The 27,182-nt window shown below is 53.9% G+C and overlaps 1 pseudogene across 1 annotated transcript in view; it reads right to left on the reverse strand.

Annotated features, from left to right (window-relative positions):
• LOC144603231 (class I histocompatibility antigen, F10 alpha chain-like) overlaps positions 1 to 27,182 on the reverse strand; it is a 1,654,937-nt pseudogene that overhangs the window by 841,699 nt on the left and 786,056 nt on the right. Inside the window, exon 5 of the transcript XR_013548566.1 lies at positions 24,521 to 24,628. The product of XR_013548566.1 is annotated as a class I histocompatibility antigen, F10 alpha chain-like (transcript). The remainder of the gene's footprint in view (positions 1 to 24,520; positions 24,629 to 27,182) is intronic.

Genomic DNA, 27,182 nt, shown 5'->3' on the forward strand with positions numbered 1-27,182 from the left:
CCAATATTATGTGCTCTAATTTTGCTCACCATTCTCCCGTGGTCGGGTAGACCACTGCATTCTCTTCAATGAAAAAAAAAAGACATGATCATGATCTCTGGAACTTTTAATAGGCGCTCATTTGGTTGTTTGTCGGGTACATTCCACCGGGTGGCGCCGTCAGCAATGGCAGCGTTGCCAACGATCTGTATGGCTTTTCGTGTTTTTTGTTATTTTTAGGGTGGTTTTAAAAGTATGTTTAATGTTCTCTGGTTTGGTTTCTGTGGGGGGTGGGGGAGGGTTCAGGGGAAACTTTTTCTCAATCCCTTACCTTGCCGGAGATGCAAATATTTTCCGGATCGTATCTCCGGTCGCTCTGCAGCCTAACATCATGGAGCTGGTGGGCTTGCTCAAGACTGACTTTGAGCCCCACCACGGGGCAGTGGATTTACCATTGGAGCCTGCGATCCCTTGCCTGGGATCAACACCTGTGGATTCCAGCATCGAGGAGCTCGCAGTCTCGGGTAGAGACTGATGTCAGGAAGCTCCAAATTCGCAGGAGGTTCGACGAGGCCCCGACCTGGGGTCTGATCACCCGGCGTGAAGAGCTGAGATCCCCCGATGTGGGAGCTTGATCGCCCCAATCCAGAGCCCGACCGCCGACTATGGGAGCCAGGATCGCCCGTCAATGGAAGGCTCAAGGCCCCCGACTGTGGGAGAACAAAGAAGGGAAGAGATTGAACTTTTTTTCGCCTTCCTTCACAGTGAGGAATGGGGAGGAGTCACTGCGGTGGATGTTTATGTTAAAATGTATTTTTTTGTGTTTTGTTGCTTTTTATTGGTATGACTGTATGGCATATCAAATTCCTTGTATGTTGCAAAACATTATTGGCTAATAAACTATAATTATGATCATGAAATGTTTCCTGTGGCAGAGTGGTCTAGACCCAGTCAGACAGAGTGTTAGAAAGTTGGGTAGGGCATTTACGACTTGTAAGATGCAACGGATAGAGAAATAAAGTCTTCAGACTTCTCTACCCTGGAAGGCCCTGGAGGTTCAGTCCTTGTTTATTCAAAAAAGAGATTTGAAGATTTATGTGCCTTAAGAAATTAAGAGATGTGGAGAGTAGGAGAGAAAAAATGTTGCGGAGGTGGAACTTTAACATTTTATTGATAGTGAGCACTCGTGGTATTAGTAGTGGTTTGCTATCGTCACATGTATCGAGATACTGTTTCGCAAATAGTCCAGGTCATTCACACCATCCAGATCATGAGTATAATCACACCACATCCGTACAACGAGCAATTCAAAAAGAGAACGCGAACAGAATGCAGAATATAATGTTACAGCCACAAATAAATGTGCAGGTTGAAATGAAAGCTTCTCGGGACATAACAAGGAAGATTGGAAGATCCAAACTATATCCTTAGCTTATAGGAGAACCGTTCAGTAATCTGATAACAGCCGGGATGAAGATGTTCTTGAATTAGATTGTATGTGGTTTCAAGCTTTTGTATCATCAGCCTGATGGAAGAGAGGGGAAGAGGTTGTGACCAGGGTGTGGGTCTTTACAGGAGCAGCGGGAAGTGTAGATGGAATTAATGGCGGGGCGGCCGGTCTGTGTGATGGGCTGGGCTGTGTGATGGGCTGGGCTGTGTGATGGGCTGGGCTGTGTGATGGGCTGGTCTGTGTGATGGGCTGGGCTGTGTGATGGGCTGGTCTGTGTGATGGGCTGGGCTGTGTGATGGGCTGGTCTGTGTGATGGGCTGGGCTGTGTGATGGGCTGGGCTGGGCTGTGTGATGGGCTGGGCTGTGTGATGGGCTGGGCTGTGTGATGGGCTGGGCTGTGTGATGGGCTGGGCTGTGTGATGGACTGGGCTGTGTGATGGACTGGGCTGCATCCACAACTCTCGACAATGTCCTCTGTTCTTGGGCAGAACAGTTGTCAACCCCAACTGTGACGCTCACCGATAGGGTGCTTTTTATGGTGAATTTTGAGATTATCATTTGGTTGCCCCTGTTCCTATTTTTCCACATTCTGACCAATCACACATATCTCATTTATCCTGCCCCACCATGCATTTCTCTGTCTAGGGTAGAGCCTTTAATCACAATATTACTGCCTTCCTCTTGTTGGCTTCTGAACAACTGAATTGCACCTTTGTCGGCTGTTAATTTACTGGTAGACGGCACCACTTTGGTTCAACTCTGACCCGGGCATAAAATTATGTCCCCCCACTGCCCTTGGACGTCAATAAGAAGTCAAGTCTTATTTCAAGGGGGCAAGGACACAAAAACAGGGATGTGATGCTGAGGCTTTATAAAGCGCTGGTCAGGCTGCATTTGGAGTATCGTGAGCAATTGTGGGCACCATACCAGAGGAAGGATGTTCTGGCGCTGGACAGGGTCCAGAGGAGGTTTACAAGAATGATCCCAGGAACATATGATGAGCATGCACTAGGCCTGTACTCGTTGGAGTTTAGAGGAATGAGGGAGGACCACGTTGGAATGCACGAATGGGTGAAAGGCTTGGATAGAGTGAATGAGGAAGGGATGTTTCCACTAGTGGGAGAGTCCAGGACTGGACGACATCGCCTAAGATTTAAAGGATGTTTCTTTATGAAGAAGACGAGAAGGAATTTATTTAGTCGGAGGCTGGTGAATCTGTGGAATTCGTTGCCACAGAAGGCTGTGGAGGCCAAGTCAATGGATATTTTTAAAACAGAGATAGATTCTTGATTAGTACAGCTGCCAAGGGTTATGTGGAGAAGGCTTGGAGAGAGAGATCGATCAGCCATGATTGAATGGCGAAGTAGACTTGATGGGCCGAATGGCCTAATTATGCTCCGATCACTGATGACGACCTTATGAAGTCGTCGCTTGACGCTGAATCAAGCATCCCTTGAATGTTGAGCCAAAGGATCGGAAGAACAGGACTCCTTACCAAAAGAATACAAATGGAAGTGACGAAGAGAGGCAGGCACAGAGGAAGAGAGCTAGTCTTTACGCAGGTAAAGTAAGAAAAGGGGGATAGATAAACTCCAGACTCCGGTTCACCGCTCAGGGCCGTGCGCAGTAGTGAGCCCGGAACGGCCCAGAGTAATCCTGTTTATTGGAGTCACTCGTATCAATTACCGTGCGCCGACATTAGCTGTTCATTCAAATGGAAAGAGCAGGAGATGTTTGTGAGATGAAGTATGCGGAACTGTAATGTAATTTGGTTTCCCAGTGGAGAAGGATGACGTATAAATCAGGCTGCACGGTGAATCGCTTCAGTGTGGCATCTGTATGTTTACATTAACGAAATCTTGCTCCTATCCATCAGAGAATGCAGGGAATAGAGGCGGCTGATGCGACCATGATTTGCTACCCGATTCTTGCAATTATCGGTATACCAGGTGAGTTATTGTGTTGCCACCTCCTTCGCTTTACTTCTGATTATCTGTATTCCTTAGGAATATTTCTGAGTTTCAATCTAGTTTCTTGTCACGTGAGGCGAGGTTCAGTGAAAAGCCCTTCTTGCGTGCTAACCAGTCAGCGGAATGAAAATGCATGATTGCAACCGAGCCATCCACAGTGTACGAATACATGATCACGTTAATAACGTGAATAACGTTTAGTGCAAGATAAATCCAGTAAAGTCCGATCAAAAATGTGTGTAGTGAGGAACTGCAAATGCCGGTTTAAACCGAATACAGGCTGGACAATCTGGTAAATCGGCGTGTCAGGCAGCATCTGTGGAGAAAAGGAATAGGTGCCCTTTTCGGGTCGAGCCCCTTCTTCAGATTGAGAGTCAGGGGGAAGTGGAACGAGAGATATAGACGGTATTTAGGACAAATGAATGGCAGGAATGTCGATTCATTTTCTCCAGAGATGCTGTCTGTCTGATCAAAGATAGTCCGAGGGTTTCCAATGAGGTAGAAAGTAGCTATGAAGCTGCAACCTGACCCTTAGACCCAATGCCCCGATCGATAAAGGCAATTGGTCTGTTGTTGAATATCCAACATCGTCCCCTTCACACAGCCAATGATGTCTGCCCTGCAATATTGACGGCAGCAGTTACAATGTTCCCGGTTCAGTTATTCCCAGCGTTTCCATGGCCAAAGACACGTTCTCGATGCTGGTGTTTCTCTCTGGTAATTACCTGCCTTGTCATCTTGTTACAGCAAACGTTCTCTCTCTGGTGGTCCTGTCCCGGAGAATGTGCGGCCTCTCCAAAGTGGTCATCCGTTACATGCTAACTATGGCAGTCGCAGACACAATGGTCTGTATATTTAATGTCATCGTGGGTAACGTCCTCAGCTATCATTTTCCGCATTCATTCCTGGCATACACCTGTACGTGTCGTCTTACATCCTTTATACAAATATCCTGCGTGCAATTCTCCGTCTGGTCCACGGTGTCATTCACAGTCGACCGCTTCTTCGCCATTTGTTGCCAGAAATTAAAATCACAATACTGCACCGAGAGAACCGCCGCAGTGATTCTAACGACCGTGTGTTTGTTCATATTTTTGATCCATATTCCAGTTTATTTTCTGTATGAGCCCCGCTATGTTGCCGGTGATATACGATGGGGCTGCCGTACAGTTACGGAATATGCTTCATCGCCCGCATGGAAGACGTACAAATGGTTCTCCAAACTGTTGGTACCGCTGCTGCCACTGCCGCTGGTACTGCTGTTAAATTCACTGACCGTCAGGCACATTGTACAGGTCAGTCGAATTCGCAGCGCCCTGAAGCGCCGAGTGGACGGTAATATCTGTGATCCCGAGATCAGAAACCGGAGGAATTCAATGATTCTGTTATTTGCCATCTCGGGCAGCTTCACTGCGCTGTGGACTCCGGTTACGATACTCGACTTGTGTTTCGAAGTCACGCAGAGTTTAGCGGTCGACACCCCGAGGTCCATTTATCTCGCGATTAGAATAGCGCTTCTGCTCATGTATCTGAGTTCCAGCACAAACACTTGTATTTATGCTCTTGTCCAGAGGAGGTTCCGGGAGGAAACGAAGAAGGTGATAGCTGATCCATTTATTATTATCGTCCGGTTTTTAAAAAGTAATTAGACCGTCGCGTTGAATCGAAGCTCGTTGCCCGGGTTCTTGCTTTACCGGCCATTTAACTACCCTTCCCATTCCCAAACCCACTTATCTGTCCTTGTCCTCCTCCGTTGTCAGAGAGAGGCCACAGGCAGACTGGAGGAACAGCACCTCGTATTCTGCTGGCTTAGCTTAGAACCCAACGGTATGAAGATTGATGTGTAGGACGGAACTGCAGATGCGCGTTCAAACCGAAGACAGACACAAAATGCTGGAATAACTCAGCTGGGCAGGCAGCATCTCGGGAGAGAAGGGATGGGAATCATCACCCATTCCTTCCCTCCACAGATGCCCCCTGGCCCGCTGCGATACTCCAGCATTTTGTATCTATCTTCGGTATGAAGACTGAATTCTCCAATGTTAACTAATATCCCCTACACCCTCTCTCACTGTCATGTGCCCCTAACCCGAAACGGCATCTGTTCCTCCCACTATCCCCCCACCCCATGTTCCCTTCCATCGATATCCCTCGCCCTGGCTTTACATTTCTCTCGTCTTCTTTCCACAGCTAACAGGATTTTTTTCTCCTTTTCACCTTTAGCTGTTTTAATTATTTTCAACCATCTGCCAATCACCCCTCCCCTCACACGAATCCACGTAATACTACGAAGAAGGGTCTCGACCCGAAACGTCACCCATTCCTTCTCTCCCGAGATGCTGCCTGACCTGCTGAGTTACTCCGGCATTTTTTGAATAAATCCACGTAATACTACTGTTGGGAGGAACTACAGGAGCTAGTTTCTAACGAAGATAGACATAAAGTGCTGGAGTAACTCAGCGGGTCAGGCAGCATCTCTGAAGAAAAAAATATGTGACGTTTCGGCTCTGAACTTTTCTTCAGACTGAAAGAAATGTCACCTATTATTTATCTTCAGAGATGCTGCCTGACCCGCTGAGTTACTCCAGCTTTTTGTACCTCTGAAGAAACGTTCCGACACGAAAGTTCACCTATCCTTGTTCTCCAGAGATGCTGCCTGATTTACTGCAGCACTTTGCGTCTATCCACCTCCTACTTGCCAGACTTTATTCCGGCCCCACGTCTCTTTTGCAGCTTTCTCCTCCTACCACAATCAGTATGAAAGAGGGGCTCGACCGGAATCGTCGTCTGTCAATTCCCTCCACAGATGCTGCCTGACCCGCTGAGTTCCATCAGCACGTTGTATTCCGATCCTAAAACATCGCGCTGTTGGTTTAAAGCCGAAGGTTTGGATGACCGACCAGTGTAAGGTTACAAACAATGGAACGTGATGCTCAATTATAGTTTAATCCATTTTTGCCTTGTTAATCAAACGGATTAAAATAAAACAGAAAAACCTGGAAATACTCAGCAGGTCGGGCGGGCCTTTGCGAAGAGAAACATAGTTAATATTCCAGATCGAAAGGCAACACCAGATCTTACCAGCAAGTGAGATAGTAGGAACATCCCAAAAATGTCACGGTAGACGCTGAATATCTAAAATAAGAACAATTTTGATTGAATATCTTTGGCCTCCAAGATTGACTCGGTTTCTATTTTCACAGATGCTGCCTGACCTATCGAGTATTTCCTGCGTGTTCGGTTTACGTTTTCGTTTCAGCATTTGCAGATTTTTGTTCAGATTATCACTTTTCAAATGGCAGTCGTCCAATCTCAGACCCCAGCGTTAAAAATATGTTACAATCAGATGACAATTTAGCGAGCTTTCAGTACGAATAGCAGAATCATTGAAACGTACAAAGCAAAAGCAACAAAATGGAGATACACGGAACTGCAGGTGCCAGAATCTTGAGCAAAACATAAAGTGCGAGAGGAACTCACCGGGTCAGGACACTCTCGTGGAGGGAATGGATACGCAAGGTTTCGGGTCGGGATCATTTTTCAGAATGGAGAGCAATCAGCCCATCGCGTCAATACTGGCCCCAAATAACTGTGCTAATCCCACTTGACCGTTAATGGTCCCAGTCAGACCGGTTAGGGCTCTTCTACTGTTGAAGTCTGAAGGGCACAGGATTGTTTCTGAAACGTGGCGACTCTTTGTGTTCTATATCAGAAGTGTACTGTTATTAGAATAAATGGTTGAACATATTTATGCATGACTGTGGTTACGTAGAGCATGATTTTACTGAATTAATAGCAAAACAAATAATGTCACTGTCTATCTACTTGTGACAATAAAGTATCATTGAACCGCTGAGTTTCGGATCACCATCATGTATTGAGTGAATACATGTGTTTATAATTATCCATCTACCAACGTCCTCTCGTTACAGGGGCACGGCTGCACGTTAACTTTGTTTTTCCAAGAGGTAGCGGGCTGTGTTTAATAACGTTGCTATTTCACAGTCAACTTACAATGGAATTACAAATGATGGCAATGCTCGACAGGTCAGGCGGCATCTATGAAACAAGAAATAGGAATGATGTTACGGACGAAAGTCCTTGGTCGGAACTGACAGGAGATGGGAATCTCGCCGGAGGGAGGTGCAGAACTTCTTTAAGTCACGGGTATTCCTGGAAAGAGCAGCGGCAGTGAATTTAACATTGAAGGAAAAGACTTGAAGCAGTGAAGAATCTGACGACGCCGCTGCGAAATTCGAAACCGTGTTGGGTAAATGTTGAAATGTACTAATAAGAATAGTGCAGGTGGACAATTTACACCGAACCGAGATGCAGAGAGCTTGAAACGGTAGCGTTGGGTTATTGTCTATTCATTAGCATCAAGTACTGGAGATGTAATCTGAACAGTGGAAGCCATTATCGCGTGGAAAATCACGAGGGGAATGGATAGGGTGAATGCACATTGTATGTTACCCAGATTGGGGGAATCAGGAACCAGAGGACATAGGCTTACGGTGAGAGAGGAAATATTTAATAGGAACCTGAGGGGCAACTTTTACACTGAGCCGTTCTTGCGTATATGGAACGATTTGTTAAAGGAGGTAGTAGAGGCTGGTACGAAACTGTGACAACATTTTAAAGAGCGTAAGAAGGAACTGCAGATGCTGATTGACAGCAAAGATCGACACAGATGCTGGAGTAACTCAGCGGATCAGGCAGCATCTCCGGAGAAAAGGAATGTGAGGTTTCGGGTCGAGACCCTTCTTCAGATTGGGAGACGGGGGAAAGGGAAAGGAGAAATATAGAAAGTAGATGGAACGAATGAATGAAGGAAATATAAAAAACAACGATGCTCAAGGAAATGTGGAACCCACAATGGTTCATTGTTGGTGTGGGGTAGGTGATAACAAGTTGTACAGACTGTGAAACTCAACAGGACAGCAGTGAAACTAGTACGACAACTAGGGTGGGGGAGCAACGGAGAGAGATGGGATGCAAAGGGTTACCTGAAGATAGATAAATCAATATTCATACCGCTGGGTTGTAAGCTGCCCAAGCGAAATATGCGGTGCTGTTTCTCTACTTTGTATTTGGCCTCACTGACAATAGAGGAGGCCTGGAATAGAAAGATCAATGTGGGAATGGGAAGGGGAGTAAATGTGTTTGGCAACCGGGAGGTCACGTATGTCGAGGCGGTCTGAGCGAAGGTGCTCAGCAAAACGAACGCCGAGTTTGCGCTTGGTCTCGCCGATATATAGAAATCCACACCTGAAACAACCGATACAGTAGATGTTGTTGCAGTACGTGCAAGTGAACCTCAACCTACGTGCAAGTTTCACCTGAAAGGACTGACGGGGTCCCTGGGCAGAGTCGAGGGAGGAGGTATGGGGTCAGGTGCTGCATCTCCTGTGGTTACAGGGGAAGGTACCTCGGGTGGGGATTGGTTTGTTTGGGAAGGGATGAGTTAACCAGAGTTGCGGAGGGAACATAGAAACATAGAAAATAGGTGCAGGAGTATGCCACTCGGCCCTTCGAGCCAGCACCGCCATTCAATATGATCATGGCTGATCAACCAAAATCAGTACCAGTTCCTTTTCTCCCCATATCCCTTGATTCCGTTAGTCTTGAGAGCTATATTTAATTCTCTCTTGAAAACATCCAGTGGATTGGCCTCCACTGCCTTCTGTGGCAGAGAATTCTACGGATTCGCAAATATCTTGTTGAAAAAGTTTTCCTTCATCTCAGTCCTAAGTAGCCTTCCTCTTGTTCTTAAAATGTGACCCGTGGTTCTACACTCCCCCAACATCGGAAACATTTTTCCTGCATCTACCCTGCCCAATCTCTTAAGAATTTAATATGTTTCTATAAGATCCCCTCTCATCCTTCTAAATTCCAGTGAATATAAGCCCTATCGACCTATTCTTTCAACATATGTCAGTCCCACCATCCCGGGTATTAACCTGGTGAACCTACGTTGCACTCCCACAATAGCAAGAATGTCCTTCCGCCGATTGGGAGAGAAAAACTGCACACAATACTCCAGCCGTGGTCTCACGAGTGCCCTGTACAACTGCAGTAGGACCTCCTTCCTCCCATATTCAAATCTTCTCGCTATGAAGGCCAACATTCCATTTGCTTTCCTCACTGCCCGCTGCTCCTCTATGCATACTTTCAGTGACTGATGTACAATGACATCCAGGTCCCCTTGCACCTCCCCTTTTCCTAAACCATTCAGATAACAATCTGGCTTCTTGTTCTTGCCACCAAAGTGGATGACTTCACATTTATCCACATTATACTGCATCTGCGCACTCACCCAACCTATCCAAGGCACCCTGCAGCCTGATAGAGTTCTCCTCGCAGCTCACACTGCCGCCCAGCTTTGTGTCATCCACAAACTTGGAGATGTTACATTTAAATTTTTTCACCCAGAGTGTTGTAAATCTGTGGAATCCTGTGCCACGGAAGGCAGTGGATGCCAATTCACTGGATGTTTTCAAGGGAGAGTTAGATTTAGCTCTTCGGGCTAAAGGAATCAATGGATATGGGGAAAAGTAGGGACGCCGTACTGATTTTGGATGATCAGCCACGATCGTATTGAATGGCAGAGCTGGCTCGAACATCTGAATGGCCGACTCCAGCACCTATCTTCTATGTTGAACCATATTGTATCATTAAATCAATCAAAACATTCAAGGCATTTCCACTGTGAGCTCTCTGCAGTCTCTTATAAAATAAACCTAAAACCGGAATATTCTGTAAGCACATCTGCACTTCCCAGAATAGCGGAATAGTAGAGCCATCGAGTCATAGATTGATACAGCGTGGAAACAGGCCATTCGGCCCAACTTGCCCAAGCCGGCAAACATGTCCCAGCTACACTAGTCCCACCTGCCCGCGTTTGGTCCATATCCCTCTAAACCTGTCCTATCCATGCCACTGTCTAACTGTTGCTTAAATATTGGATAGTCCCAGACTCAACTCCCTCCTCTGGTAGCTTGCTCCATACACCCACCACCCTTTGTGTGAAAAGTTTACCCTCAAATTCCTATGATATTGTTCCCTTCACCTTCAACCAGGGCCCTCTTGTCCTCGATTCACCTACTCTAGGCAAGGGACTCTGTGCATCTACCCGATCTATTGATCTGCGGCACGGTGGCGCAGCGGTAGAGTTGCCGCCTTACAGCGAATGCAGCGCCGGAGACTTAGGTTCGATCCTGACTACGGGCGCCGTCTGTACGGAATTTGTACGTTCTCCCCGTGACCTGCGTGGGTTTTCTCCGAGATCTTCGGGTTCCTCCCACACTCCAAAGACGTACAGGTATGTAGGTTAATTGACTGGGTAAATGTTAAAAGAAAATAAAAAAATGTCTCTAGTGTGTGTAGGATAGTGTTAATGTGCGGGGATCGCTGGGCGGCGCGGACTCGGTGGGCCGAATCTAAATCTAAATCTCATGATTTTATACATCTCCATAAGATCACCGCTCATCCTCCTGCGCTCCAACGAATAAAGTTCCAGCCAACTCGACCTCTCCCTGTAGCTCAGACCCTCTAGTCCTGGCAACATCCTCCTAAATGTTCCCTGTACCCTTTCCAGCTTGACAACACCTTTCCTATAACATGGTGCCCAGAACTGAACAAATTACTCTAAATGCTGCCTCGCCAACGTCTTATACAACTGCAAAATGGCTTCCTAACTTCTGTACTCAATACTCTGACTGATGAAGGACAATGTGCCAAAAGGCTTTTTGACCACCGTATCTAGCTGCGACTCCACCTTCAAGGGACCATGCACCTGTACTCCAAGATCCGTGTGCCTGCAACACTCCCCAGAGCTCTACCATTCACTGTGTTGGTCCTGCCCATATTAGACTTTCCAAAATGAAACACCTCACATTTCTCTGTATTAAATTCCATCCTCGCCGTCGTCCCGCGCCGAAAACGCTGTGTTGCAATCGGCGGGTCGAATCTGCCGGCAGAAGCCAGGGCTCTGGATCTCCGGCCCGGTCAGACCGTGTAGATCCATCCCCATAGAAGACTTCTGAGGCTGAATTTGCGGGCCTGTATCTCGTCTCCGTTGCGGCGTAGACTGGACATTCCGGTTCCCATCGACTCGGCGCGGCAGTGCGCGTAGGACAGCGGGGTCCGTGGCTCCTCACAGCCGACCGCGATTTCAGGAGATTCCCGGCAGCGGTACATACACGCGGTTGGTCACCAGTTGACGATTCGCGGCCCGATCAGAGCGCCGCCGCCACTTCGCGTGTCCCCGAACCCCGCGCTGCTGCCGCCGAGCTCCCCGCTGACGCCCCCGTGCTGAAAACCCAATGTTGCAATCGGCGGGTCAAATCTTCCGGGAATCTGACGGAATCGCGATAGCCGAGATAGAGGCCTGCAAATTCGGCGTTGAAAGTCGGCTATGGGGATGGATCCACCCGGTCTGGCCAGGCCGGAGTTCTAGAGCCCTGGATGCTGGTGGCAGATTCGACCCGCCGACTGCAACATTGCGAGTTCGACACGAGTCGTCGGCGGGGAACTCTGTGGGCGCTGCACGGTGTTCGGAGACAACCGAAGAGCCGGCTGCGCCCCGACCGGGCGGCGAATCGTTAACTGGTGAGCGGCTGTGTGAGTGTACCGGTGCCGGGAACCTGCCGATATCGCGGCTGACTGAAGACGCACGGCAACCCCGCTATCCGACGCGGAATGCCGCGACGAGTCGATGTGTACCGGAATGGCAGCATAAGCCGCCGCGGAGCCGAGATACAGGCCCGCAGATTCCGCCTCGGAAGTGGTCTCTGAGTACAGATCCACCCGGTGTGGCCGGGCTGGAGATCCAGAGCAGATTCGACCCGCGCGGGGCGTCGGCGGGGAGCTCGGCGGCTGCAGCGCGACTCGTCAACCGAATCTGCGGGTCTGTATCTCAGCTCCGCGACGGCGTAGGCTGGACGATCCAGTTGGCGCACCGGACAGAGGGGTCGCCGGGCTCCCCCGATTTACCGCGATTGCGGCAGATTTCCCGGCAGCGGTACTCACGCGGTCGGTCACCAGTTGACTAGTCGCGACCCGACCGGCCCCGACGACTCTTCGGGGTCTCCGGACCCCGCGCTGTTCCCGCCGGAGCTCCCCGCCGCCGAACCCCGCGCCCAAAACGCAAGGTGGCAATCGGCGGGTGGAATCTGCCGCCTGCGGACGTGTCTCTGGAGCTCCGGAACCCGCACTCCCGGCGAGTCCGTCCCCATGGCCGACTCCACATGCGGACTTTGCGGGTCCGTATCTCGGATCCGCGGCGCTCTGGGAAGGCCGTTCCGGTTCGCGGCGCGTTGGCCCGCGTCGGACGGCGGGGTCGCCGTGAACTCCCGGCTTACCGCGACATGGCAGATTCCCGCCAGTGTTACACTCACGCGGCCGGTCACCAGGTGACGAGTCGAGGCCCGTTCGGGGCGCTGCCGACTCTTCATGTTCCTCTGGAAACCTGTGCTCCACCCGCCGATCTACCCGCCGACGCCCCGGGCTGAAAACGCAATGTTGTATTCGGCGGGTCGGGTCTGCCGTTTGCGGCGGGGGCTCTGGAGCGCGGGCCGGGACACACCAGACCGATCCGTTCCCATAGACGACTTGCGATGCTGAATCTGCGGGCCGGTATCTCGGCTCCGCGGCGGCCCAGGCTGAATGTTACCGGACCCATCTATTCGTTGCGACAGCCCGCGTCGGACAGCGCGGTCCCGGGCTCCCCCAGTTCACCGCGATTTCGGCAGTGTCCACGGAAAGGTGCAGTCACCGGACAGGTCGCCGGTTGACGGGTCGCGGCCGCTCGAGGCGGTGCCGACTCTCCAGGTGTATCCGATCACCGCGCTGCAGCCGCCTCGGGCAGATAACGCACGGTTACAATCGGCGGGTGGAATCTGCCGCCTGCGGTCGCGCTCGGCAACTCTGGCCCGACCACACCTGACGGATCCGACCCAAAGCCAACTTCCGATGTGGGATATGTGGGTCCGTATCTCGGCTCCGCGGCAGCCAAGGCTATCCGTTCCAGGATCCTACGACGCGTCGCGGCGACCTACGTCGGACAGCGGGATCGCCGTGCGCTCCCGGACGAACGTTATTCCAGCGGATGCCCGGCAGCGGGATACGTACGCGGCCGGGCTCCAGTTGACGAGTTGCGACCCGATCCGCAAACCGCCGACTCCTCGGGTGTCTCTGAACACCGCGCTGTACCCGCCCGGCTCCGCGCCCACACCCTGGGCCCCAAATGCAATGTTGCAATCGGCGGGTCGAATCTGCCGCCTGCGCCCGAGTCTCTGGATCTCCGGCCATTTGCAGACCGGGTGGTTTATCCCCATTGCCGACCTCCGAGGCCGAATGTGCGAAGCTGTATCTCCGCTCCGCGGCGGCGTAGCCTCGACGTTCCGGTACCCATCGACTGTCGCGACAGTCCACGTTGGAGAGCGGGGTCGCCGGGCTGCCCCGATTTACCGTGACTTCGTCAGATTTCCCGGCAGAGGTTCAGTCGTGCGAGGGTTAAACAGAGAATCTCAGCTGGAATGTAAAATGGAATTACCAGTTAAATTAGCAGCGCTGCGTTCCACAGCCCCTGAAAACAACATTCAACCACAGATTTCCAGACAGTGGGAGACACTGTCTGCACCTGTCCGTGTCAGGGGACTCGCGTTGCCTGGGAACGTCGCCTTTCTCAGGCCATTCTATGGGAACGTGTAGCGTTGGTGAACCAAACACAGCAGCAATAGTTGGGTCGACCACCCGCGCCGCTGCCGCTAGTAGCGCAGAAACGTTGCAGACAAGGGGGGCTTATGATGGGCTCGGGGAGGGGCAATGGCGCGGTCTGCTCTGATGGGAAATGCCATAAAGGATGGAGTTGGCGGCCTTTTGCGGAGAGAGACCCAGCCTTGGGCCGTGTGGCGGACGGTGCCGGGTGATGGAGAACAGAACCATCCTGCGGCGTGCTGTGCCGTGTACTCGGGGTTTGCGAGCGTGTACTGGGTTATTCGGGGACATGTGAGTGTACGCGCCTTATTTGGTCGTGCAATAAATTTCATAGTGAATCAAACTGGTTTTTTAAATTTTATTATTTTTTAAAAAAAATTATATTATTTTAATTTTTTTACAGAACTTTGTGGAAAACAACCCCCCCACCCTTACCCCCACCCCCTTATACTAACCCCAAATAAGAAAAAGAAAGAAAAGAAAAAAAGATTAAAGACTGCCTGGTTGTCGGTGGTCCTGCACACGCCCCATGGAATTCCAAACAGAATAAACTGTATATGTATATACATCTCTCCCAAAAGAACCATTGTAAATATGAACAATTCTTCTATATATATAGGCCCCTCTTTTGTAGATAAGGACGCCAGATATTTTAAAAAGTATCATATTTGTTCCTTAAATTATAAGTAATTTTTTCAAGTGGGATACAGTTAGAAATTTCATTATTCCAAAGGTCCATACTTAAATAGGAATCAGATTTCCAAGTAACTGCGATAGTTTTTTTGGCTACTGCTAATGCAATTTTTAAAAATTCTTTCTGATATTTATTCATTTTAAGTTGTGGTCTTATTCCTTCAACATCACCCAATAACAAAAATCTTGGGTTGTATGGAAGTTGTATTCCGATAATCTGTTCTAAAATACTTCTTAAATTTGTCCAAAAAGGTTGTATTTTTGAACAGGACCAAGTAGAATGAAAAAAAGTACCAATTTCTTGATTGCACCGAAAACATTGGTCAGATAAACTTGAGTTTATTCTCTTTAATTTTTGTGGTGTGATATATAATTGATGCAGAAAGTTATATTGTACTAGTCTAAACCGAACATTTATTGCATTTTTCATACTGTCAAGGCATAGTTTTGACCAATTTGTTCCATCAATATTAATATTCAAATCCGTTTCCCATTTTCGCCTTGATATATGAATTCCTTGTTTAGGAGCCTTTTTTTGAATTAGATTATATATAATAGAAGTAAAAAAATGTATTTACCCTTTTTGAATTAGGTTTTCAATTTCCTTAGATTTCGGCAATAACATTGTTTGACCCAATTTATCTTTTAAATAAGCTCTTAATTGAAAGTAACAGAAAAGGGAATTATTTGATATATGATATTTATTTTTCAATTGTTCAAATGACATCAATATACCTTTTTCAAAGCAATCACCTATATATGTAATCCCTTTTTGATGCCACATATATAGAAGCTGGTTATCCATTGTAAAAGGTATCAATCTATTCTGAATCAAAGTTGTCTTTCCTAATAAAGATTTTTTTTGTTTCATCCTCAAAATTTACCTTATTCCATAATCCGATCAAGTGTTTTAATAATGGAGATTCTTTCAGACCCCGTATCAATTTAGGTTCCCAGTGAATCAAACTGTTGTGTGAATCCGGTGATGTATCGAACACAACTGGTGCGTGAACGCGGTCGGTCGCCAGTTGACCTGATCGGGTCGCCGCCGACTCATGGGTTGTCATTGAACACCGTGCTGTGCCCGCCGAGCTCCCCGCCGACGCCCCGCGCTGTAAACGCAATGTTACAATCGGCGGGATGGATGTGCCGCCTTCGGACTGGACTCTGGAACTCCAGCCCGTCCAGACCCGCTGGATCCATCTCCACAGCCGACTCCCGACGCCGAATCTGCGGCCTGTATCGGGGCCGGGCGACGGCGTCGGCTGGAGGTTCCGTTTCCCATCGATTGGTCGCGGCATTCTGCGTCGGACAGCGGGGTCGCCGGGCGCTCCCGGCCTATCGCGATTCCGGCAGATTTCCCGACAGCGGTACATTCCCGCGGCCGGTCACCGGTCGACGAGTAGCATCCCGCTTGGCGGCGGCTGCACGGTATTCGTCGCCACCCGCAGACCAGGCGGCTGTGGGCCCGCGGAATCAGAGGAGACGTGACTTCCTTTAACTGATGGTGGAGAGGAGAGCGATGCGGCTGTGGTGCAGAGTTTCCTGTGAACCGCCAATGACTGAAGCATTGGCGGGCGGCGCTGCGCCTGAACGGCAGCGGGAGATGATGGCAACGTGTGGAGACAGTTCCTTCCGGCAAGAGGGGAAGGGCGGGTTGCAGGGTGTGCAGCCGGGGGAGTGAGGGGTGAACACAGGGAGACACTGCGGGATACAGCGGTCCGAGTGAACTGCGGCGTGCGGGAGGATTGCGGGATGCGAGACTGCGCTGTTGCACGTTGTGTTCCTATCACCACCTCAAATCGCCCATTACCCCGCCCCCTCACAACTCACTCCCACCTCTCCCCCCACCCCCCCCCTCACCACTCACATCCACCCCCCCTCCCCACTCAGATCCCCCCACCCCACTCCCTCACCACTCACATCCCCCCTCACCACTGGAGGATGGGGAGGTTAGTTTCTGGGGAGATTCCACGGGGGTCCTGTGTCTCCGGTTCATCTCTGACCCGCCCCCCACCCCCGGGGAAACGACAGACCGACCGGCGTTGTGGGGGTGGGGAATGTACAGGGTGATGTGGGTCAGCTGGTGACATGGGAAGGGCAGGGGCGGGGGGAGTGAGTCCCGGTCAGTGCCAGTCGATGCAGTGTGAGGAGCAGTAAGGGGCGGCCACACACGGTGAATGGAGGGGTCCCGGGGAGTATTGGGGAGCGGGGAGATCTCGGGGTACTCCATGAAGCTGCAGCGCAGATCGACAAGACGGTCCTGTCCCTGACCCTGACACACACGGTGCTCATTCGCCCTCATCGGCCGCGGCGAGGGAACCAGGAGCCGGGAGACCGCTGGGAATGTGAGCGAATCACAGAGAGTGCTGGAGGAACTCCGCGGGTCAGGCAGCGTCTGTGGAGGGAATGGACCGGCGAGGTTCCGGGTGGGTTCAGTCTGAGGAAGGGAGGGGTGGGTGAAGCTGAGAGAACCTGCCCCAGGGTCAGAGGCGGGCAACTGATCAGGGGAGCAGAGAAGCGGCGGCGCCGTTAAACCAGTCCGCCGTTGCCGAGTTCGCAGAAGACGTCACCGGCACTTAGTGTAGATTAATGTAGTTTATTGTTATCACCTGTACCGAGGTACAGTGAAAAGATCTGTTGTGCCGCGCTGTCCAGTGAGCGGAAACACTGTCCATGATTACAATCAAGCCGTCCACAGTGTACAGATACAGGAGACATGTATCATGTTAAATGCAGGATAAAGTGCGATTAAAGATGGTCCGAGAGTCTCCGATGAGGAAGATGGGAGGTTATGACGGCTAATTGGTGATAGGATGGTTCAGTTGCCTGATAACAGCTGGGATGAAACTGTGCCTGAATGTGGAGGGGCGCGTTTTCACACTTCTGTCCCTCTTGTCCGATGGGAGAGGGGAGAAGTGGGATTGGCCGCGCTGGTCCAGGACAAGTTGCTGGTGATGTTTACTGCTCAGTACTTGACGTTTACAAACTCCGGCGCCGTCAATGTACACCGGGGTGTGTGGACCGCATCGCTTCCTGAAGTCGATCACTGTCTCCCAGACACGTTACAATCTCCCGCTCCGTTCTCCAGCGCCCCGGGTTCAGTTTAGAGATACAGCGCGGAAACAGGCCCTTCGGCCCACCGAGTCCGCATCGACCAGCGATCCCCGCACACTAACACTATCCTACACACTAGGGACAGTTTACAATTTTACCAAGCCAATTAACCTGCACACATGTAAGTCTTTGGAGAGTGGGAGGAAACCGGCGATCCCGGAGAAAACCCACGCAGGTCACGGGGGAACCGACAAGCTCCGTACAGACAGCAGCCGTAGTCAGGATCAAGCCCGGGTCACCGGCGCTGCGAGGCAGCAACTCTACCGCTGCTCCACCGTCCGCGCTCTCCCCGGTCACGGATGTCCCGGCACCTTCCCCCCCCCCCCTCCCACGACGTGTCCCACTGGGCCCACCGTCCCAATGGCCGTGACCCCCACCCCCCAAAGCCTGTGACCCCCCCACCCTCCCAATGCCCGTGACCCCCACCCTCCCAATGCCCGTGACCCCCACCCTTCCAATGCCCGTGAACCCCCACCCTCCCAATGCCACCTCCCTCCCCTCCCCCCCAACACCACCACAAGCAGCCACGGACAGGCAGCTGGAGAACACACTGGAATTTATTGAACATTTATGTCGCGACAGTGAAGCAGAACTCGCCCGCAGCAAAGAATCACATTCCCTGATCACCCCCCCCCCAGCAATGAATCACATTCCCTCACCCCCCCCCCCCCCCCCCCCATAGTCCCCTCCCTCCCACTCCGCCCCCCGACCGGCTCCGGGCCTCGGGTCAACCAGCGCTGCAACGCTCCAGCTGTGATTGCCACCAGATGTTGATCGGGACTGTTCCCCACTGAACCCCGTCATTGCAGGAACATTATGGGAAGCAGCAGCCCCTCCCCCCAGTGCAGTCAGTAAATGAGCAGCGACCCAGAGAGACAAGCGCAAAGTCCAAATCACCAAACCAGCTGTGGATGCGCTCATTGCTCACCCATCACCCCACAATTACAGTCCCCGCCCCCCGCCCCCCAAAGCAGAAACCCCGCAAACTTGTCCCGCTCTCCACCGACGCTCCTGGACCGGCGGCGGGACACGGCGGCCCTGGGGGAGAGAGAGAGTTGGTTACAGAGCGACGCCAGCCCACCCGTGTAGCAGTAATACCGACCCCCGCCCCCCCCCACCGGGAATAAACACCCACTCCCCCAGCACCACAGGACAGCCCAGCACAACAACAGGCCCTTCGGCCCACGCTGTTTGTGCCGACCGTGCCGCCAAGACCAACTATCTGCCCGCGCGTCACCTCCCCCCCCTCCGCTCCCCGCATCTCCACGCGTCCATCGAAAAGCCTCTTTAATGCCTCAGTACTTGACGTTTACAAACTCCGGCGCCGTCAATGTACACCGGGGTGTGTGGACCGCATCGCTTCCTGAAGTCGATCACTGTCTCCCAGACACGTTACAATCTCCCGCTCCGTTCTCCAGCGCCCCGGGTTCAGTTTAGAGATACAGCGCGGAAACAGGCCCTTCGGCCCACCGAGTCCGCATCGACCAGCGATCCCCGCACACTAACACTATCCTACACACTAGGGACAGTTTACAATTTTACCAAGCCAATTAACCTGCACACATGTACGTCTTTGGAGAGTGGGAGGAAACCGGCGATCCCGGAGAAAACCCACGCAGGTCACGGGGGAACCGACAAGCTCCGTACAGACAGCAGCCGTAGTCAGGATCAAGCCCGGGTCACCGGCGCTGCGAGGCAGCAACTCTACCGCTGCTCCACCGTCCGCGCTCTCCCCGGTCACGGATGTCCCGGCACCTTCCCCCCCCCCCCTCCCACGACGTGTCCCACTGGGCCCACCGTCCCAATGGCCGTGACCCCCACCCCCCAAAGCCTGTGACCCCCCCACCCTCCCAATGCCCGTGACCCCCACCCTCCCAATGCCCGTGACCCCCACCCTTCCAATGCCCGTGAACCCCCACCCTCCCAATGCCACCTCCCTCCCCTCCCCCCCAACACCACCACAAGCAGCCACGGACAGGCAGCTGGAGAACACACTGGAATTTATTGAACATTTATGTCGCGACAGTGAAGCAGAACTCGCCCGCAGCAAAGAATCACATTCCCTGATCACCCCCCCCCAGCAATGAATCACATTCCCTCACCCCCCCCCCCCCCCCATAGTCCCCTCCCTCCCACTCCGCCCCCCGACCGGCTCCGGGCCTCGGGTCAACCAGCGCTGCAACGCTCCAGCTGTGATTGCCACCAGATGTTGATCGGGACTGTTCCCCACTGAACCCCGTCATTGCAGGAACATTATGGGAAGCAGCAGCCCCTCCCCCCAGTGCAGTCAGTAAATGAGCAGCGACCCAGAGAGACAAGCGCAAAGTCCAAATCACCAAACCAGCTGTGGATGCGCTCATTGCTCACCCATCACCCCACAATTACAGTCCCCGCCCCCCGCCCCCCAAAGCAGAAACCCCGCAAACTTGTCCCGCTCTCCACCGACGCTCCTGGACCGGCGGCGGGACACGGCGGCCCTGGGGGAGAGAGAGAGTTGGTTACAGAGCGACGCCAGCCCACCCGTGTAGCAGTAATACCGACCCCCGCCCCCCCCCACCGGGAATAAACACCCACTCCCCCAGCACCACAGGACAGCCCAGCACAACAACAGGCCCTTCGGCCCACGCTGTTTGTGCCGACCGTGCCGCCAAGACCAACTATCTGCCCGCGCGTCACCTCCCCCCCCTCCGCTCCCCGCATCTCCACGCGTCCATCCAAAAGCCTCTTTAATGCCCCTGTCGTGTCTGTGTCGCCCCCACCCCCTCAATTATCAGCAATAAACCCACCCCCACCCCGGGAATAACTGCCCCCCCGGAAACACCCACCCACTCAATTATCAACAATAAACCCACCCCCCCCGGGAATAACTACCCCCCCGGAAACACCCACCCCCTCAATTATCAACAATAAACACCCCCCCCCCCGCACACACACCGAAACAACCCCCCCAACACACAAACCGCAGCCCCTCCCCCACGGGATGTATCTCCACCCTCGCAACGTGGAATTACATTCACCACCCCCCCACCGGGAATAACCCCCCTCCCCCCACCGGTGATAACCCCCCCAACGGGAATTAAACTCACTGCCCCCCCGTCCATTAGAATAATCCCCGCACAGTGGAATTAACCCCCCGCCCGCCCCGGGTGTGGGGTGTGTGGGGTGTGTGGGGCGGGTTGTGTGGGGCGCCGCCCGGTTCCTACCTCACGCTGGAACAGAGGATGTTGATGAGTTTTCCCCGCGCTCCGAGGCTGCGGAGGGAAGGAGCGACGTTACAAGTCTACTGGCAACGCCGTGGCTGCAGCGAGGCGCGGACGGCCGGACGCGCGCACACGGCCACATGCGCGCACACGTGAGCACGGGCACGCGCACAGAGGTACGGGGACTCGCGCGGGCACGGGCCCCGGGGGCGGTAATGGGGACGCGCACAGACGGGCACAGCGCAGAAACGTGCACAGACACGCAGGGACACAATAGACAATAGGTGCAGGAGGAGGCCATTCGGCCCTTCGAGCCTGTACGCACCGCCATTCAATGTGATCATGGCTGATCATTCTCAATCAGTACCCCGTTCCTGCCTTCTCCCCATACCCCCTGACTCCGCTATCCTTAAGAGCTCTATCCAGCTCTCTCTTGAATGCATTCAGAGAATTGGCCTCCACTGCCTTCTGAGGCAGAGAATTCCAGAGATTCACAACTCTCTGACTGAAAACGTTTTTCCTCATCTCAGTTCTAAATGGCCTACCCCTTATTCTTAAACCGTGGCCCCTGGTTCTGGACTCCCCCAACATTGGGAACATGTTTCCTGCCTCTAACGTGTCTGACCCCTGAATAATCTTATACGTTTCGATAAGATCCCCTCTCATCCTTCTAAATTCCAGTGTATACAAGCCTAGTCGCTCCAGACTTTCAACATATGACAGTCCCGCCATTCCGGGAATTAACCTAGTAAACCTACGTTGCACGCCCTCAATAGCAAGAATATCCTTCCTCAAATTTTGAGACCAAAACTGCACACAGTACTCCAGGTGCGGTCTCACTAGGGCCCGGTACAACTGCAGAAGGACCTCTTTGCTCCTATATTCAACTCCTCTTGTTATGAAGGCCAACATTCCATTGGCTTTCTTCACTGCCTGCTGTACCTGCATGCTTCCTTTCAGTGACTGATGCACTAGGACACCCACATCTCGTTGTACGTCCCCTGTTCGTAACTTGACACCATTCAGATAATACTCTGCGTTCCTATTCTTACCACCAAAGTGGATAACCCCACACTTATCCACATTAAACTGCCTCTGCCATGCATCCGCCCACTCACACAACCTGTCCAAGTCACCCTGCAACCTCATAGCATCTTCCTCACAGTTCACACTACCACCCAGCTTTGTATCATCAGTCGATAATTTCCCGTTTTCTCTCTCCCTCCTTTCTTAAAAAGTGGGACAACATTTGCTACCCTCCAATCCACAGGAATTGATCCTGAATCTATAGAACATTGAAAAATGATCACCAATGCGTCCACAATTTCTAGTGCCACCTCCTTAAGTACCCTGGGATGCAGACCATCAGGCCCTGGGGATTTATCAGCCTTCAGTCCCATCAGTCTACCCAACACCATTTCCTGCCTAATGTGGATTTCCTTCAGTTCCTCCGTCACCCTAGGTTCTCTGTCCACTAGAACATCTGGGAGATTGCTTGTATCTTCGTTAGTGAAGACAGATCCAAATTACCGGTTCAACTCGTCTGCTATTTCCTTGTTCCCCCAAATAAATTCCCCTGCTTCTGTCTTCAAGGGACCCACATTTGCCTTGACTATTATTTTCCTCTTTACATTCCTAAAAAAGCTTTTACTATCCTCCTTTATATTATCGGCTAGTTTACGGGACAGGCGGGCGCGCACACGGCCACATGCGCGTACACGCGAGCACGGGCACGCGCACAGAGTTAAGGGGACGCGCACAGACGGCCACAGCGCAGAAACGTGCACAGATACGCAGGGACACTCGGGCGCGCGCAGGGACAGGCGGGCGCGCGCAGGGACAGACGGGCGCGCGCAGGGACAGGCGGGCGCGCGCAGGGACAGGCGGACGCGCGCAGACAGACAGACACAGTAAGGATGTGTAACACTGTGGACAGGGGCGGAGCTGGGGTCTAAGGGAACTTACTCTGGGTGGGACCGTAGACGATCTTCCCCGCTGTAAAACACACACACAGTTAGTGACGCGGCCCCGCATCAACCTGGTCTAAACATACAGATTCAGCAGCTGCCCCGTCAGCTCCGGACACACTCACACAGCGGACATGGGCAGCGCTGTGACCGGCAAGCAAGAGTACGACAGGCCGCAGGTCAGGGCTGGGCCCGGCCCCGACACCGGGACACCGGCTCCCCGCCAACACCGGACCACAGCCCGCCCGGGGGGGGGGGGCGGGGTTGGAGGAAGCGGGGAACAGCATGAGAGAGGGGGGTAGCAGCTAACGGCAGGGAGGGGGAGGAGGCGGTGAGGGGGAGAGAGGGCAGGTGCGAGAGGGTGCGGGAGGGTGGAAGAGAGGAGAAGGGGGAGGGAGGAGACGGGCGAGGGACGGCGGAGACGGGGGAGGAAGGGGGTGAGTGGGAGGGGGAGGCGGGGGAAAGATGTGAGAAAGTGAGGCGGGGAAGGGGATGGGATGGGTCGGAGGCGAGAGGGAGGTTGGAGTGGTGGCAGGGAGCGGGAGGGTGAGATGGAGGGGGAGCAGGGGATGTTGGAGGTGAGGAAGGGGGAGGAGTGGGGGGCAGAGTGAGATTTAATCGGTGTTGTTGCCGGGTCGGGCCACGGTGGTGGAGGTGCCCGGAGGGTGATGCAGTCACGGGGCGGGCGGGAGGTCACGTTGCCCCGGGCAGAGATGCGCTTTGAGGGAGGAGGATTGGACGAATAATCCCCCCTCCCCCGGGGGCTGCGATGTGTCCGCTCTGCCCGAGGGGTGGGGGAGCAGAGACTCTCAGCCCGGTGGATGTCCGGCCGGAGCTGCCAGGCAGAGAACCAGCGGGCCCAGTGCCGGCACATGGGAGCATTGTCCATGACGGGCAGACACGGGCACGGTGGGCCGAAGGGTGTTGTTTGCCCCCCACGTTCCACTCACCCACCGCACCCCCCCATAACCCCCCCCACCACACCCACCCCAAACCCACCCCCTCACCCAACACCCACACCCACTCCTGAATCACAGGATAGAGAACGGAACGACGTGACAGAAGGGGTGGGCGGAGGAGCGAGGGAGGTGACGGGAGACGGGGGGAACAACGCGACATCTTGTATCAGAAGAGGCGGGAGTCGGGGGTCGGGGTTGTCGGGGGCAGGGGAGGGCGGACGTCGGGAGAGGCGAGGGTCGGGGGAGGGGGAAGGAAGTCGGGGGAGTCGGTAGGAGGGGTTCGGGAAAGGCGGGGGTCGGGGGGGAAGGGGAGGGAGAGGCGGGGGTTGAGGGGGATTGGGGGCAAGGTCGGGGGAGGGAGGGTTCGGGGGGGATGGGGAGGACACCCCCACTGTCTCTGGGTGGGGGTTGTGAGGGGGAGGGGGTGCTGGGCGAGGGGGGCGGCCCTGTCTCTCCCCACTCCTACCTTGTCTCTTCTTCCAGTACAGGACTCCCCCCACGGCCGCGCCCACCGCCAGCACCGCCGCGACAACAACGAGCGCGATGATCATCGCGGGGCTGCCCGACTCACGGACTGTCGGAGATTCAGAAACACAGGCGGATGAAGGACTGAGATCCCGGACCCCCACCCTCTGCCCCTCTTCCATCCCCCCCCCCAACCCCCTCTCAAACTCCCCCATCCCCAACCCCCTCTCATCCCCCTTCACGTCTCACTCACCCCCTCCCGTGCCGCTCCCCTCCTCACCCCACCCCACCTGCCCTCTGCGCTACCACTCCCCTCACCCACGGCACCTGCCCTCCCATCCCTCCCCAGTAACCTACTCACCTGCCCCTCTCCACCAACCCTCCCCTCTCCCACTCCCTCTCACAAGCCCCCGCCACCCCCGCTCCCATCCCTCCCTCCCCCCCCACCCGCTCCCCTCCCCTCTCCCCCCCCCACCCGCTCCCCTCCCCCTCTCCCCCCCACCCCCCCCCCCTCTCCCCCCCCCCCCCCCCCACTGACCCAGGATGACCTCGATGGGCTCGGACAGCCCCGGGTGCTCCACACGGCAGGAGAGCGGGCCCCGGTCCCCGGGCTCCACGTCGGCCCAGCGGCGCAGCTGGTAGGTGCCGTCGTGGTTGGGCAGCGTCCCGTGGGAGTGGGTCTCATCCAGGACCAGCCCGGCCCGCACCAGGTTCACCTCGATGGAGCGCGGGTAGAAGCCCGTGGTGAAGCACGACAGGCGGCGGCCATCGGCCGTCAGAGAGATGCTCACCTCGGGCTGGACTGTGGGGAGACAACAGAGAGCGGAGACAGTGAGGGGAGAGAGTGAGGGGGAGACAGTGAGGGGGAGACAGTGAGGGGGAGACAGTGAGGGGGAGACAGTGAGGGGGAGACAGTGAGGGGGAGACAGTGAGGGGGAGACAACAGAGAGCGGAGACAGTGAGGGGAGAGAGTGAGGGGGAGACAGTGAGGGGGAGACAGTGAGGGGGAGACAGTGAGGGGGAGACAGTGAGGGGAGAGAGTGAGGGGGAGACAGTGAGGGGGAGACAGTGAGGGGGAGACAGTGAGGGGGAGACAGTGAGGGGGAGACAGTGAGGGGGAGACAACAGAGAGCGGAGACAGTGAGGGGGAGACAGTGAGGGGGAGACAGTGAGGGGAGAGACGGTGAGGGGGAGACAGTGAGGGGGAGACAGTGAGGGGAGAGAGTGAGGGGGAGACAGTGAGGGGGAGACAGTGAGGGGGAGACAGTGAGGGGGAGACAGTGAGGGGGAGACAGTGAGGGGGAGACAGTGAGGGGGAGACGGTGAGGGGGAGACGGTGAGAGTGGGGGGAGGACAGAGAGAGGGGGGGGCAGAGAGGGAAGGTGCCACGCGTGAGGCTGCTGAGGAAGCTGAGACCCCACGGTACCAGAGGGCAGACACTGTCATGGATGGCAGGTTGGCTGGATGGCAGAAGGCAAAGAGTGGCAATAAAGGGGGGTTTGTGTTTGTCCGCCAGTGACCAGTGGGGTTCCACAGGGGCCGGTGCTGGGGCCGCTGCTCCACGTTGTATATTCATCATTTGGACGAGGGGATTGAAGGCTTTTGTCGCAAAGTTTGCGGATGTTACGGAAATAGGTGGAGGGGCAGGTAGTGTAGAGAAAGCAGGGACTGTGCAGAAGGACGTGGACAGGTTGGGAGAGCGGGCAGAGACGTGGCAGATGGAATATAGTGCAGCAAAGTGTGGAGTCGTGCTTTTTGGTCGCTGGAATAAAGGTGAAGACTATTTTCTAAATAGGGAGAGAATCCTGAAATGGGAAGTGCAAAGGGACTTGGGAGCTGGTGCAGGATTCCCACAACGTTAATCTGCAAGTGGAATCAGTGGTGAAGAAAGCAAACTTAATGCCAGCGTTTATTACAAGAGGGTTTGTGTACAAAAGCAGGGATGTGGTGCTGAGGGTCTATAAGCCGCTGGTCACAGGGATGTGGTGCTGGGGGTCTATAAGCCGCTGGTCACAGGGATGTGGTGCTGGGGGTCTATAAGCCGCTGGTCACAGGGATGTGATGCTGAGGGTCTATAAGCCGCTGGTCACAGGGATGTGGTGCTGAGGGTCTATAAGCCGCTGGTCACAGGGATGTGGTGCTGAGGGTCTATAAGCCGCTGGTCACAGGATGTGGTGCTGGGGTCTATAAGCCGCTGGTCACAGGGATGTGGTGCTGGGGGTCTATAAGCCGCTGGTCACAGGGATGTGGTGCTGGGGTCTATAAGCCGCTGGTCACAGGGATGTGGTGCTGAGGGTCTATAAGCCGCTGGTCACAGGGATGTGGTGCTGAGGGTCTATAAGCCGCTGGTCACAGGGATGTGGAGCTGAGGGTCTATAAGCCGCTGGTCACAGTGATGTGGTGCTGAGGGTCTATAAGCCGCTGGTCACGGGGATGTGGTGCTGGGGGTCTATAAGCCGCTGGTCACAGGGATGTGGTGCTGAGGGTCTATAAGCCGCTGGTCACAGGGATGTGGTGCTGAGGGTCTATAAGCCGCTGGTCACAGGGATGTGGTGCTGAGGGTCTATTAGCCGCTGGTCACAGGGATGTGGTGCTGAGGGTCTATAAGCCGCTGGTCACAGGGATGTGGTGCTGAGGGTCTATAAGCCGCTGGTCAGGCCCCA

This window comes from Rhinoraja longicauda, chromosome 19 (assembly GCF_053455715.1).
Source record: "Rhinoraja longicauda isolate Sanriku21f chromosome 19, sRhiLon1.1, whole genome shotgun sequence".
Classification (NCBI taxonomy): Eukaryota; Metazoa; Chordata; class Chondrichthyes; order Rajiformes; family Arhynchobatidae; genus Rhinoraja; species Rhinoraja longicauda.